We start from the raw sequence: 13,164 nt of genomic DNA, 5'->3' as shown, positions 1-13,164 counted from the left end.
TGGCAATACTGGCTTCCTGAAATAGCCGAGTGTCTGATAGTGACACAAATAAACAGCTGAACTGAATGCAGGGCTTTGGCCGGTCCTTTTAGCCAGCTGTACTAATAAATCAATTTGATGGTGTGGATCACCCTGGTGCATTCCTTCCTCTAATGCTGCTAACCTGTAGGAGCTGTCATTTTATTATTGGACTTTCATTTGCAAAACTGGCCAACTCTTCTGAAAACCCAGATGTTCTGCACAGAAAAAACAAACATATGACCTAAGTAGGATAAAGAGTTTACAAAAGAGCTTTATTTTTTCCCTGCAGAATTTGTTGGTCTTCCACCTAGTATAATGATCAAAGCTTGATATAGCTGAAATTGGGGGGGGGGAGGGAAGGGGGTAGGGGGAGAAGTAAGGAGACAAAAATATGTCTGAAGCTAAAACAATCCCTGGAAGGTATAAAAGGGAATTTTAGCGTACAAAAATATTTTTCAGTATGATATGTTTATGCCAGTCCTAAAAGGTTACAAGAATATAGCTGCCATATTTGTATATTATCAAATAAAGTCATTTAACTTAAGTTTTCTCACCTTATCCTTTTGAATACTTTTACCTAAAAACAGGATAGGGGATTCTGATTGGTTTAATAATTCTACTTTTATGTCACACGTCTATTGATATTAAATATGAAAAAATAATATAAAGTACTGTTTTCTTGAGTGATTAATCTGAACCCCAGACTGTTTGTCTTTTACAACTTTAGGGTGCCATTGTGTTCATTTTACTATAACACCGTTTTGAAAATAAGATTCAGATACATACAGAGGCATCTAACTTGCCATGTGTTTGCTAGTACCTGATATGCACACATGACAACAGTAACTGCAGATACAAAAGCAGTCTTATAATAACATGTGACATGCTATCCAAGTACTATATAACTCTCCATCACATCACCATTTCTAAAAATGTTCTTTTCTATCTTGGAGAACTCAGAACAGCAGCAGAATCGCCCAATGCCTGAAGAAGGGTGTTTGTGCCTGAAAGCTTTCAAAGAACCTTTTTCCAACTGTTTAGTTTGTCTAATAAAAGATATAACATCTACCCAAAAAACCTTGCCTGTGTACAGCTCTCCTTCATATCACCATTTCTAAAAATACTAACACCTTTCTGCAAGTCTATTAATAGCATTTGATGATGTAGGTTCTTGGCTAGGAAAGCTCATGCCTCTCTGAACCAGTTAGTCTCCAAAGTGTCTCCTGCTCTAGCTTCTGCCTAACATAGGGATCGATCAGGGGTGAGCAAAATGGTGGATCCAGCCGGCAGCCAGATGCCATTTCCCAGCAGCCCCTGCCTGCATAGCTGGGGCTGGTCTACATGGAGACCCCAGCCGCAGCTGCTCTGTGATACCAGGAGGCTGGGATTGCCATGGAGACCAGCCCCAGCCATGCTGGCAGGGCGCATGGCAGAGGCTACTCCAGAGCCACTGGGATCTTGCAGCAGAGGCAGCTTGGTCTGGGACCACAGCAGAGCTGCAATCCACTGCCTGTGTCCCTCCGTCCAGAGTGTACCGGCTGAAGACTGAAGCTTTGCTTTGGCTCCTTGCAGTGAAGACACCTGGTCCCAAGCCAGGGCAGAGTCATGATCCACTCTGGCCCTGGCCCTGGCCCAAGCTGCCTCTGCTGCAAGATCCCAGAAGCTCTGGAGCAACCCTCTGCCCTGCCCTGCCCTGCCCTGCCCTGCCCTGCCCTGCCCTGCCAGTGTGGCTGGGGCTAGTCTCCATGGCAACCCCAGCCTTGTGCTATCAAAGCACAGCTGCAGCTTGGGTCTCCATGGGCCCCAGCCATTGGAGGCCTGGGACTGCTGGGAAATGGACTCCACTTCTGGCCAGATCTAGCCTGTGGGCTATTCTTTGCCTGCCCCTGGTATCAATTCTTGTCCCTACTCAAGTAAACAGGAAGGCTCCCAGCAGCTTCAGTAAAGCTAAGATTTCAGCCTAAAGGTGCACTCAGAAAGCTGCTCTAAAGATTGGCTGCTGACAGTTGAGATCAGGGCAGTTTCTCAGCCTAAGATGCAATCAAGCACATGTGATAAGCATCTTGGCACTGAACATGTGCAATCCATGAAAAATCATTTTTGAAACAATGAGAAGGTTTTTTTTTCCATATTAGAAAGGATGAGAAAAAACAAAGTCATAATAAATGCTTAATATAGATAAACAGGACAATTTGTTCATTCAGAATAATTTGATCTCTCAGGAATACATCTGTTATTGTCTAAATGTATTCAACTGCGATTTGAATATTCATCCACTGCTTTCAAAGGCATAAAGTAGTGAAATTACCAAGAAAAAGAGTCAATAAAAACTATACAGAGAAAGCAGAAGTGTCACAAAGCATTTGAAATCAGCAACATTCTATTTCTGCATAAAAAAGAAATCACCTAACCTGCATGAACTGTTGGAAATGAACAAGTGCAGCCTTTGTAATTAGCAAAATACTTTGTTGGATGCATTCCCCAGACCAAATTAATCAGTTTGGCTAATAAATATCTTATTGGCAGAAGTGGCACATCTACATAGGGATGCAGGAAGTAGGAGTGGAAGAGACTTCTGGGCTAAGTACAGACAGTCAAAAAGCCTGAGGCTGAACTGATTCAGTTTTTGCAGAATAGTCTAAATTGCAAAGATTAAATTGAAACAGAAGTGGACAGACATTTACCTTTGATTCAGGATATGCAGCCACATGCCTGCAGTGGCTCAGGACAGAAGCTGGGGGGGGGCACTAAAGCACAGCTCTCTGCCACACAGCTAACATTGGCTGGGTATTCGCTTCCTCTTTCTGCTTCCCCAGAAGTCTCTGGGATTTGCAGTCTAAAGTCACAGCAACAAGACTCTGCAGGGTTGCTCATCCCTTCCTTTTCCTGCTTCCAGGTGCCTCTGGGATTAGTAGTTCATAGTCAGAGCCAGCAGTAAGTTTGAGTGGGGAAAGAGGTATTTAACCTCCTTCCCTTGCCCTAGACCCCAGATGGTTTTTCCCACCCCCCTCCCCCAGACCAGGTTGCATCCCCAGCTGGGTTTGCCACCCCTGTCCCCTTTTCATCCAGCCCTCAGTGCTTCAGCTAGGGAGCAAACAGGTGGGGCCAGCCCTGATCTCTGGAGCCCAGGTCTACAAAGTATGCTGGGGTGCTGGGAGAATGTAATTTAACTTCAACCAGGAACAGGTTTGGGACAGAAGTTTCATAAGCCAGCTTGACCCAAATCAGTTAAGTCTGATACTACATTCAACCAGGCTTATCTTTAACCAGTTTCAGCCATTTGAAACTGGTTTATGTGCACTGAACTTCTATTCTCTTACAAATTTAAACCACTTTCTGAATACTTCAGCTGGTTTATGTGTAACTTCTGTCCCCAGGTCCTGTGGCAGAGAGTTCATTCCTTTGATGCCGCAGACAGCCATGCCATTTAATTGTGTTCATACACTTATTAATCTCCATCTTAAAATTAGGTTTCTTTCCCCCACTCCTTTTGGAAGGCTTTTTAAGAACTTCATTTATATGATAGTTAGTAACCTTCTTCTGTTTTCCAGCCTAAGTCTATTCAGAGCTAACTGATACCCATATGTTCTTGTGACCACAGCATCTGAATTTAAATAGCCCCCTTCCTTCCTAGTACTAACAGAGAGCAATTTCATGCCCTCTCTCACTCTACATTTTGCCAGGCTAAATAGGCCAACTACTTTCAGGGTTTGTCAACAGAGTGAAATGAGTGTTCAGTAAGATAGGATATAAAGCACTATGGGTGTCTTTGTGCAAGGTAGTTTACTCACTTTGAAGACCATAATAAACTTAACTTACACAATTTTCAAAGGTAATCCCCCCTTACTTAAAATAAAGAATGCCCAAACAGGGAATTATTGTGGAATAGTGATAGTATGGTTTAAACTCCTACGCTGGCTTACTGTGGGGACTGAGGGAATAAACTGAAACTCTCCCATATGCACCATTAACTGACAAAGGCTTTCAACGCCTTTGACTTTTCTCCACCCCAGCAATTGTATACCACATGCTAAAGCCATTGCCTAAAAATGTCTTCCCACCTTATAGCTCTGTACCAATGAAGTTACCATGTATGCAGTCTAGCCTCTCTTCCTGTCCTACCATAGCTGTACCCTGGGCTGATGTAGGCTGCATGACTAACTGCATGTTCTAGATCAGCAGTCTCCAACCTTTTAAAGGTGAAGATAACTTTGTGAAGTAAAGGAAAATCCAGGATCCATCTCCCAGCAGGTCACTCTGTGGGGGAGGGCCAGATTGAGGCCCCTGCAGTGAGGTAGGGAGTGAGGCTGGGGTATGGGTGAGTAGGACCCCAGCTGGGCCAGACCATGGGAAGGTGAGAGCCCAGGTAGCTCATCCAGCTGCATGGGGGGCTCCCACTGCTGCATGCACCATGGTGGAGGCCTGGGGGGCACGTGTCCCCCTGATCTGTGCATGGGACAAGGCAGCTTTGTGCCCAGGGCTTTGCACCCCAAGCTGCAGCAGGGTTCGGGGTGCAAATCCCAGTAGTCAATGGCAGCTGCCTCACTCTATGCACAGATCAAGGGGCATGTGTCCCCCAGGCCTCTGCTGAGGTACATGCAGTGGCAGGAGGCCTACCACATGCCTGGATGAGCTGCCCAGGCTATCCCCACCCTAGATAGAGATTGACTGTCAAGGGCTCCCCAGTTGACTGGTTGGTGACCACTGTTCTAGATACACCAACTATGTATCCATGTAGCTACCATGAAGCTAGCACAATTTCACATCTTTTCTGGTTTGACCTAAAATTTCCTGTGACCCTATAATGGATATTTTTATTGAAGTCCAGAGATATTAAATATATTACATTTTCTTCATGTAGGAAAATCAGTTATTTTATCCCATTTATTTTTTAAAAAGAAAGTTATTGTATCACAATCTACTTTGGCTAAGCCCATATTGCATTTTGCTTCATGTTCCATTTATGTCTACAGCATCATATATTCTTTCCTTCAAAACTGGTCGTAGTTTTGTATACCACAGAGATGAGACTAAAGGCACTGGAATTGTTTACATAGCTGCCTCTCCCCACCCTCTAAGCAATGTGGATATTATATTTGCTATTCTCAGGTCATCTGGGACCAATCCCAAATTGATCAAAAAATTTTACAAAGTAAATATTTTAGTATTCTGGAATGAAGATTATTCATTCCCCACTAATTCAAGTGCATTATATTGACTTTTAACTATACCATGGGTGTGTCATTGTCCATGCCAATATTTTCAATCCCGTTAGCCTTTGTGCCTTTAAGTCCATGATAACATTGCATCAGTTTTCATCAGGATAAAGTATTTATTAAGTTTTGGCACCATGTCTAGATTACATCCTACATGCTTTGTCCATAATTAAGCCTACCAACAGCAACATCTCATGTACGAAGCATAGATATAGGAAGGAGACCCTCCCCCCAACTTCATTCAAATCTTAGCTCTTTCTCTGATTGGTAGTGTGGTCTTGGGAAAGGCACTTTGCTTGTTTGTATTTTTCCTATGTACATAGTGGAAGTAAAATCTATTTTGTTCACTCCCACTAGTATGGAGACAATTAACTCGTTAATATTTGTATAGCACACTAACAAACATAAAGCTCCATGGCTGAAATCCTCAGATCATCAAGTCAGTTGAATTTTGGCCATTGATTTAAATAGAGCCAGGATTTTCCTGTCTCTATTAGCTGCTGCTAAAAAAAATTATGTGCAAAGAGGTTCCATCTTCTGTCCTATGTTTTCTTTGTTTCTCATGACTTTCTTGGATATATTTGTTTTGGGTGAAATTTGCCTTGCGTGATCTCAGCTCAAAGTAGGATTCAAGCTCTTTTAAGCTACTGAGCCATGGAAATAATGTGTTTTTCCCATATATTCCACAGAAATTTTCCACTTGAATTATTGAAAATTGGCTTTAAAGGAGAAATTCAAACAAGAGTTATTTAATAGAGACCTGAAAGCAAATAGGGGAAGTGGAAGTTTTGAATGTGTAAGATTTTCACATTTGTGAAAGTAGCATAGAATTTCTGGACACATGTTTGGAAAACATTTGGGGGTGGTAAAATGTTAGCAACTGGTGTGTTTTAGGAGGATTTGTTAACTGTAAAAGATAAAAGGACTAGATTCTCTCAGCATTTTTGGCAAATCTGTGCCATATTTCCAATGCAAAACTGGCTTTACCAATCACAAGAAGTACAGGCAAGTTTTTTGTGTATCTAACTGGAGAAGTCTCTTAAGGGACTGTGGCAGGGACAGTAAGATTGCTGAGCCATGGAAATATGGCAGCAATGATGAGACTGCCGTGCCGCAAGACTTACCGGAGGTGCCACTGTACACTGAGTCACAGCCACAGGCAAGGGCAAGGGTGCCTGAGGGGGAAAAAAAACCTGCTGCCAGTGTAGATGTGCTTTGTAAACATATTCCAATGCCGATTCACTGTCAGGGACAGTGAGACAAAGCCAAAAACCCCAGAAGACTGCCCAAAAGGGGAACCAGAAGTGGGTCCTCAGCAGCCGAAGAAAGGCTGCAGTCAAGCGACAAGCCCCGGGAGGGGTAATTGGTGGCACTCTCCAACCAAGGAGCTGTCCCTACAAGCTGACTCAGAGGAGTTAGATGACCTACCTGGAAGAGTGACGTGGAGGTCCGGCTTTGCAGAGTGGAGCCGAGGCAGCGGTGCATCTGTAGGACAAGAAAATAGAGACGACTGGTAAAGAACCATGAATGAAGGACAGGAGACAGTTGACAACCCTCTTGCATCGTTGTGGATGCGGCTAAAAAGGGCGAAGTATAGACTGGAATTTGATCCAGATGAACCAAGCCAAGAGTGGGACTGAACTAAACTAAGGTGAAATTACTTCTGTGCAACATCAGAGTGACAAAGGCTTGGTGGTAGGCAGGGTGTAGGGAAGGTGGAGCCCCATTGTTCTCACGCTAATGATTAGACCTACCAAGATTCCACTGATCTGGGGTCTAACACCATTCTCCCAAGATTGAAGTTCTATCAAAGACGTGGCAGAAGAGCACCATCAGTGGTCTTCGTAACTGGTGCCAGTGGTCAAACTGTTGGTCTGCAAGGCTGCTGTTAGTTCTGGGTTATTACAAAAACCTAAGTGGGGAGTTCAAGACAGGCACAGCAAGTTACAGGGACTTAGGTTGAGTTTAGGTGTGTTTCAGCAGCAGTTTTAACAACAGCAGTGTTTAAGCCGAAAGGAGTCATAGCACCTGAATTGCTATACCAGCACAGCAGGTTCCTGGTTGTGGCAGGGCACTGTCTGTGCCTGCCACATTAAGGGCCAGAAGACAGCATCCAGCAGATGCCTAATTAGGGCAGACATTTTGGATTCAGGACTGCCCATATAAACAGGGCATTTTGTTGCTGGGAGGCCAGGCAACAACATCGCCTGGCTGGAGGGCTGCTGGTATCATCTGGAGGTAAGGGAGGAGCTGTAGGAGATGGTTAGGAGGCTCCTGGTCCCGGGCATGACCTAAAACTGCACCCTGCTGGGAGTGGGTGGCCTGGTGGGGATCTCAGTGGCACGGGAGCCCCCAGGAAATGCCAGACCAGTTACCACCCCAGTGAAAGATGGGCTGGGGCATCTTAACCCCAGCTGCCACAACTGGGTGGGTTACCCCCTTGTAGGGTCTGGAAGGTGGACCCCAAAAAGAGTGTGAGGCCATAGACTCAAGAACCTGTCTGAACATCCCCTGACTGGTCAATGCTGGGGCCAGGACCGGAAGGGTCAAAAGGCCAAGGGCCCACCATGAGGAATGCCCAAGAGCTGAAGGCCTAGGGTTCTGACTGGTCTGGAGGTGGGCCAGGGCTAGAAGCCAAAGGTCCCAGGGGGGACCACGCCAGTAAGGGGGAAGCAGCTCAGGGAGCTATGCAGCCAGGAATGAAGGCAGAATAGGCTGTCTAAATGGAGGGATCTAAGTGGAGTCTAACTGGTAGGATTCTGGGGCCCAATGTGGGGCCGGTGATATGGGTAACATCTGGATGCCATCTGCAAGGCTTGTGCTGCAGTGTAGGGGAGGAACGGAGCTGCAGATAGCGCCCCATGGCATTGGGGCAAGAAATGGGCAGCCTCCTGCTTAATTAACATCAATTAACTAATTAACAACAAGGCATGGCAGGTGAGAAAGTGGGCAGTTAGCCTAGAAACAGGTGGGCAGGCCACAGGGAAATCAGCCCGGAGCAGGCCCCCTGTTACACTGCTCTATGACTCAGTTCATAGGCACACAAAAATATATGAAAACAATTCACATTTATGTTTCATAGTTTCATAGTTTCTAGGGTCGGAAGAGACCTGAGCAGATCATCTAGTCCGACCCCCTGCCATGGCAGGAAAGAGTCCTGGGGTCAAACGACCCCAGCAAGGTGTTCATCTAACCTCCTCTTAAAAACCCCCAGGGTAGAAGCCTGCACCACCTCCCTTGGAAGTTGGTTCCAGACCCTAGCCTCCCTGACTGTGAAATAGCACCTCCTGATGTCTAACCTAAACCTACCCTCTGCCAGCTTGTGACCATTATTCCTGGTCACTCCTGGAGGTTCTTGGGGGAACAGTGACTCCCCCAATGCCTGCTGATCCCCCCCAGACTAGTTTATAACAGGCCACAAGATCCCCCCTCAGCCTTCTCTTTTGGAGGCTGAACAGGTTCAGGTCCCGTAGCCTCTCCTCATAGGGCCTGCCCTGCTGTCCCCTGATCATGCGAGTGGCCCTCCTCTGGACCCTCTCCATGCTGTCCACATCCCTCTTGAAGTGCGGCGCCCAGAACTGGACGCAGTACTCCAACTGCGGCCTGACCAGTGCCGCATAAAGGGGGAGGATCACCTCTCTGGACCTGCTCCAGATGCATCTGTGGATGCATGACAAGGTACGGTTGGCCTTCCTAACTGCCTCCCCACACTGCCGACCCATGTTCATCTTGGAGTCAATGATGACTCCAAGATCCTTTTCTGCCTCCGTGCTGACAAGAGGGGAGTTCCCCAACCTGTAGGTATGGTGCCGGTTGTTCCTCCCCAGGTGCATCACCTTGCACTTGTCTGTGTTGAAACCCATCCTATTCTCATCCGCCCACCCTTGTAACCTGTCTAGGTCAGATTGTAGCCTGTTGCTTCCTTCTAGTGTGCCCACGTCCCCCCACATCTTAGTGTCATCAGCAAATTTGAACAGGGTGCTTTTTACCCCCTCGTCCAAATCACTGATGAAGATGTTGAACAGCGCGGGCCCGAGGACCGAGCCCTGCGGAACCCCACTGCCCACGTCCTTCCAGGTTGAGAAGGACCCATCCACTACCACCCTCTGGGTGCGGCCCTCCAGCCAGTTGGCGACCCATTTGACTGTGTGGGTGTCTACGCCACAGCCTCCCATTTTCTTAATGAGAACGGGGTGAGAGACAGTGTCAAAAGCCTTCCGGAAGTCCAGGAAGACTATGTCCACTGCTACCCCTGCATCTAATGATCTGGTGATCTGATCGTAAAAAGCCACCAGGTTGGTCTGACAGGACCTGCCACTGATGAACCCATGTTGGTTGCCCCTAAGCATGCAGTCCCCTGCTGGCCCCTCCTGGATGTGTGCCAGAATAATTTTCTCAAACAGCTTGCCTAGGATCGAGGTAAGACTAACTGGCCTATAGTTTCCCGGGTCCTCCTTCCTCCCTTTTTTGAAGATGGGAACCACGTTGGCCCTCTTCCAGTCCTCCGGCACCTCTCCAGAGCACCACGAGTGCTCGTAAAGCCGTGCCAGGGGACTTGCAATGACCTCAGCCAGTTCCTTTAGAACTCTAGGGTGGAGATCATCCGGACCGGCTGACTTGAAAACGTCCAGCCCCTCCAGAAGCTCCCTAACTAAATCCTCGCTAACCCTTGGCCCAGGTGTGCCCCCCCTGGGGCCCGAGGGAGGCCCAGCAGGGAGGTGGCTGTTCTGGTCCCTACTTAGGAAGACGGAGGCAAAGAAATCATTAAACATGTTAGCTTTATGTGATAGCTTTAGTTTAGATTCACTTCACTGATATCAAGCTAAACACCTTTGATTTATTAAATACACTTTACAATGAACAGTATTCTACTGCACTTTCTTATTTGCCTTTTTGAAGACTTTTAAAAAGTTTTTACACAGTATAGGAAGATGAACTATTTTCTTAACTGCAGGAAGGATGTTTTTTCCCTCTTTTTTCCCTCCTTCCTGAATTTTGGCAAGCAGACTTGTGGCTACAGCACAAGGGAATACAGAACTAATGAAAACTTATGAAAAGTAATGTGCCACAGGAAATAGTAAATGATAACAATTGATGTACAGCTTTTTATTACTCAATTTTTAAACAGAAAAGTCACTTTCTGTAATAATAAACATGCTGTATGATATAATGCTGTAATAACACATTAAATAACTGAACAACAGCTATATTTTTTTCCTTTACCACACAAAAATGAATTCAGATTTGGAATAAAATAGTTGTTTCCCTGTTCTGTTTTAGGTATATGTGCATCTGATAGGCATTCCTAAGAAATACAGTCCAACTGTAAAAATAATAGTTGATGTACAGAATATCATAGGTCAGTTGAAGATAAATTTTGTCTAGTTTGTTATTTTGTACCTGCATCCTATGAATGCGTGTATTGACTCTAGGATTTGAGGTCGAAGGGGTGGAGGGAAAGACTTGGATGCATGGCTTCTGTTGAGTTTGCCGACCTTTCCTGGCAAATAAGGATTGACATTCAGTATCTGTTGTTTGCAGCTCTAATCATAACATGTATATGTTGTGTTTGTATGTGTTTTTAACCATGTCAGTACTGAATTGTACACTTTTATGGGTTTGTCACATGCATTAAATTTACCTATATTTCCAATGGAAATGAAAATATGCCAAAAGTTATCCTTATGTTGGATGCCTGCCTACTATGAACAGGACACTCTGACAAGGTTGGCAAAGCATACTAAGTTCATTAAGCAACAATTTGGCTATTGCTAAACAGACTGTCACAAACCCATCCCCAGGGGACTCCCAGAGCCTCAAGTTCCTCCCCTGCTGTGCTACTACTCACCCAAAGGAACAGACTGAGGTTGCCTCAAGATAGCTTCCTATGCCAGCACCTCAGTTCCTCTGCTCTTATGCCAGACTCTGCAGCTGCTATGAAGGATCTCTGCCAGTCCTGAGTAGCCCCCACTTATGGATTATGCAAGAAATTATAGGGTGCCATCTCCACAGAGGGGGTCTTCCTGGAATATCACCTGCTCTGAAGTCACTCTGCCCACAGGCAACATATAAGGAAACAAATAGCAAAAGGATTTATTACACAGGATGAAAGAAATATGCAACCAACACAGACCATGGGTTTAGAGCCAGAAAATAAATACAGATTCTTATGCTCTCCTCTGGCTACCTCCAGGCTCCCATGTGAGTCCTTGATAGAGCTCTAGAAACCAGCCTTCTTGCTGATTCCACCAGTCCTGGTAACTGGGGTCAGTGAATCCCCAAAAGCCTGAGATTCAAAGAGAAATATTCTAGCCTAGCTATGCTGTAAAAAGCCTGCAATTCAACCCCCACCCCACAGTTAGCATCATTCTAATGCTCATGAGTCACTAGAAAGGTCTGGTGTGCCTGGAGTACCTGGGGTCCCACTGGTTTGATGGGCTATTATTCCCAGATGTCTTTGTAGAGTCAATTATCTCCAACATAGGCAGACAATACCCAGAGGTGCCCTTCTCACCAGTGGTCCCTTCCCTCTGCTATCATGAGTAGCAATTATCTTGGCCCTAGAACACAATGGCAAGGATAATCAGCAGTTCTACCAGCACCCTGAGTTCCCTGCCTAAGTTGTATCCAAAACTATAAAGCTTTACGTAGCTGACTTAATATAATCCATACAGTATCAGCAGCTCAAAAGGATAACGGGATTTCCAATGAGACCACACATGCTATATCAATACAAGAAAACACAAGAAAACAATTATGACATGCCACCAAGCCCAAAACACAGCAGGCTTTATAACACAGGCTTCACTGATGATACTGATTATAAGAGTGTCACTAATGTCTGTCAAGCCACATTTTCTAAAATGCTGCATTTTCCTAGTGAATTTATGAGGACATAAAGGTACTTAACTATTTGAGCAGTTTTCTGAGAAGATGTGTTTTTTCCTACAACAAAAGGATATTGCTAGCAAAGCCAGGGAGATAAGATCTCACAATTGCTTGACCTCACAGTTTATTTAAAATGGCACTACAATCCCTTGGCATTTTTCTGGGTTGATAGAGAGTAATTTTTTATGTTCTCTACTTACAGAACAATCCTTTGTTTTGTAACCATTCTTGCCCGTTCATGCTTTTGTGATAAAAACAACTTTTAAAATATAACTTAATATTCCATATTACACCACGGTCTGTGAGGATAAGGGTATCCTCATATTTAAAACAGTCAGAATAAAAAAGCTGCCAGACAAGTCACTATGCATTTATTGACCACAAAAGTCACAGAGCCAAATCACGCATGCTGAAGTTAGCAGTACGATTCTCAATTATTTTAAATGAGTGGGAATGAACTCAATGTTCAATGCAGTTATTAAATGAAGGGCCAGATATTTAAAGCCAGTCTTTTTTTAAAAATATATTGGCGGTTTTGCATTCATATTTAATAACAAGCAAAAATACTAACACATTGAAACTTTTAACTTCCTGATTTGTGAATGCACTCATAATTACCAAAAACTTCTAAATGTCATAATTTCTGTAGGCAGTCAGTTACAGGGGCAACTAATTGTGGATTCAAATTATACCAGCAAAAAATTAGAATAGATTTTACGGAGTAAACAGAACAAACAAATAAGCTAAAAAAGACGAACATGGGCCGACAATGCGAGGTCACGGTTGGCAGGGCTAACCGGACCTTATCGTGCATCCACAAGTGCATCTCGAGTAGAGCCAAGGAGATGATCCTCCCCCTCTATGCGACGTTGGTCAGGCCACAGCTGGAGTATTGTGTCCAGTTCTGTGCACCCCATTTCAAGAGGGATGTGGACAACATGGAGAGGGTCCAGAGGAGGGCCACCCGCATGATCCGGGGACAACAGGGCAGACCCTACAGTGAGAGACTGCGGGACCTGAACCTATTCAGCCTCCACAA

General features: G+C 45.0%; 1 long non-coding RNA gene across 2 annotated transcripts in view; it reads right to left on the bottom strand.

Annotated features, from left to right (window-relative positions):
- LOC109297569 overlaps window positions 1–7,161 on the bottom strand; it is a 243,259-nt gene extending 236,098 nt beyond the window's left edge. For both annotated transcript variants that reach the window (XR_002097354.1, XR_002097353.1), the window contains exons 1-2: window positions 6,992–7,161; window positions 6,666–6,722 (exon numbers count right to left, since the gene is read on the bottom strand). This is a non-coding gene — a long non-coding RNA (uncharacterized LOC109297569). The remainder of the gene's footprint in view (window positions 1–6,665; window positions 6,723–6,991) is intronic.
- Between the last annotated feature and the right edge of the window lie 6,003 nt (window positions 7,162–13,164).

Source organism: Gavialis gangeticus, unplaced genomic scaffold (genome assembly GCF_001723915.1).
Source record: "Gavialis gangeticus isolate Ggan-Ray unplaced genomic scaffold, GavGan_comp1, whole genome shotgun sequence".
Classification (NCBI taxonomy): Eukaryota; Metazoa; Chordata; order Crocodylia; family Gavialidae; genus Gavialis; species Gavialis gangeticus.
This window is presented reverse-complemented; position numbering and strand designations above follow the sequence as displayed.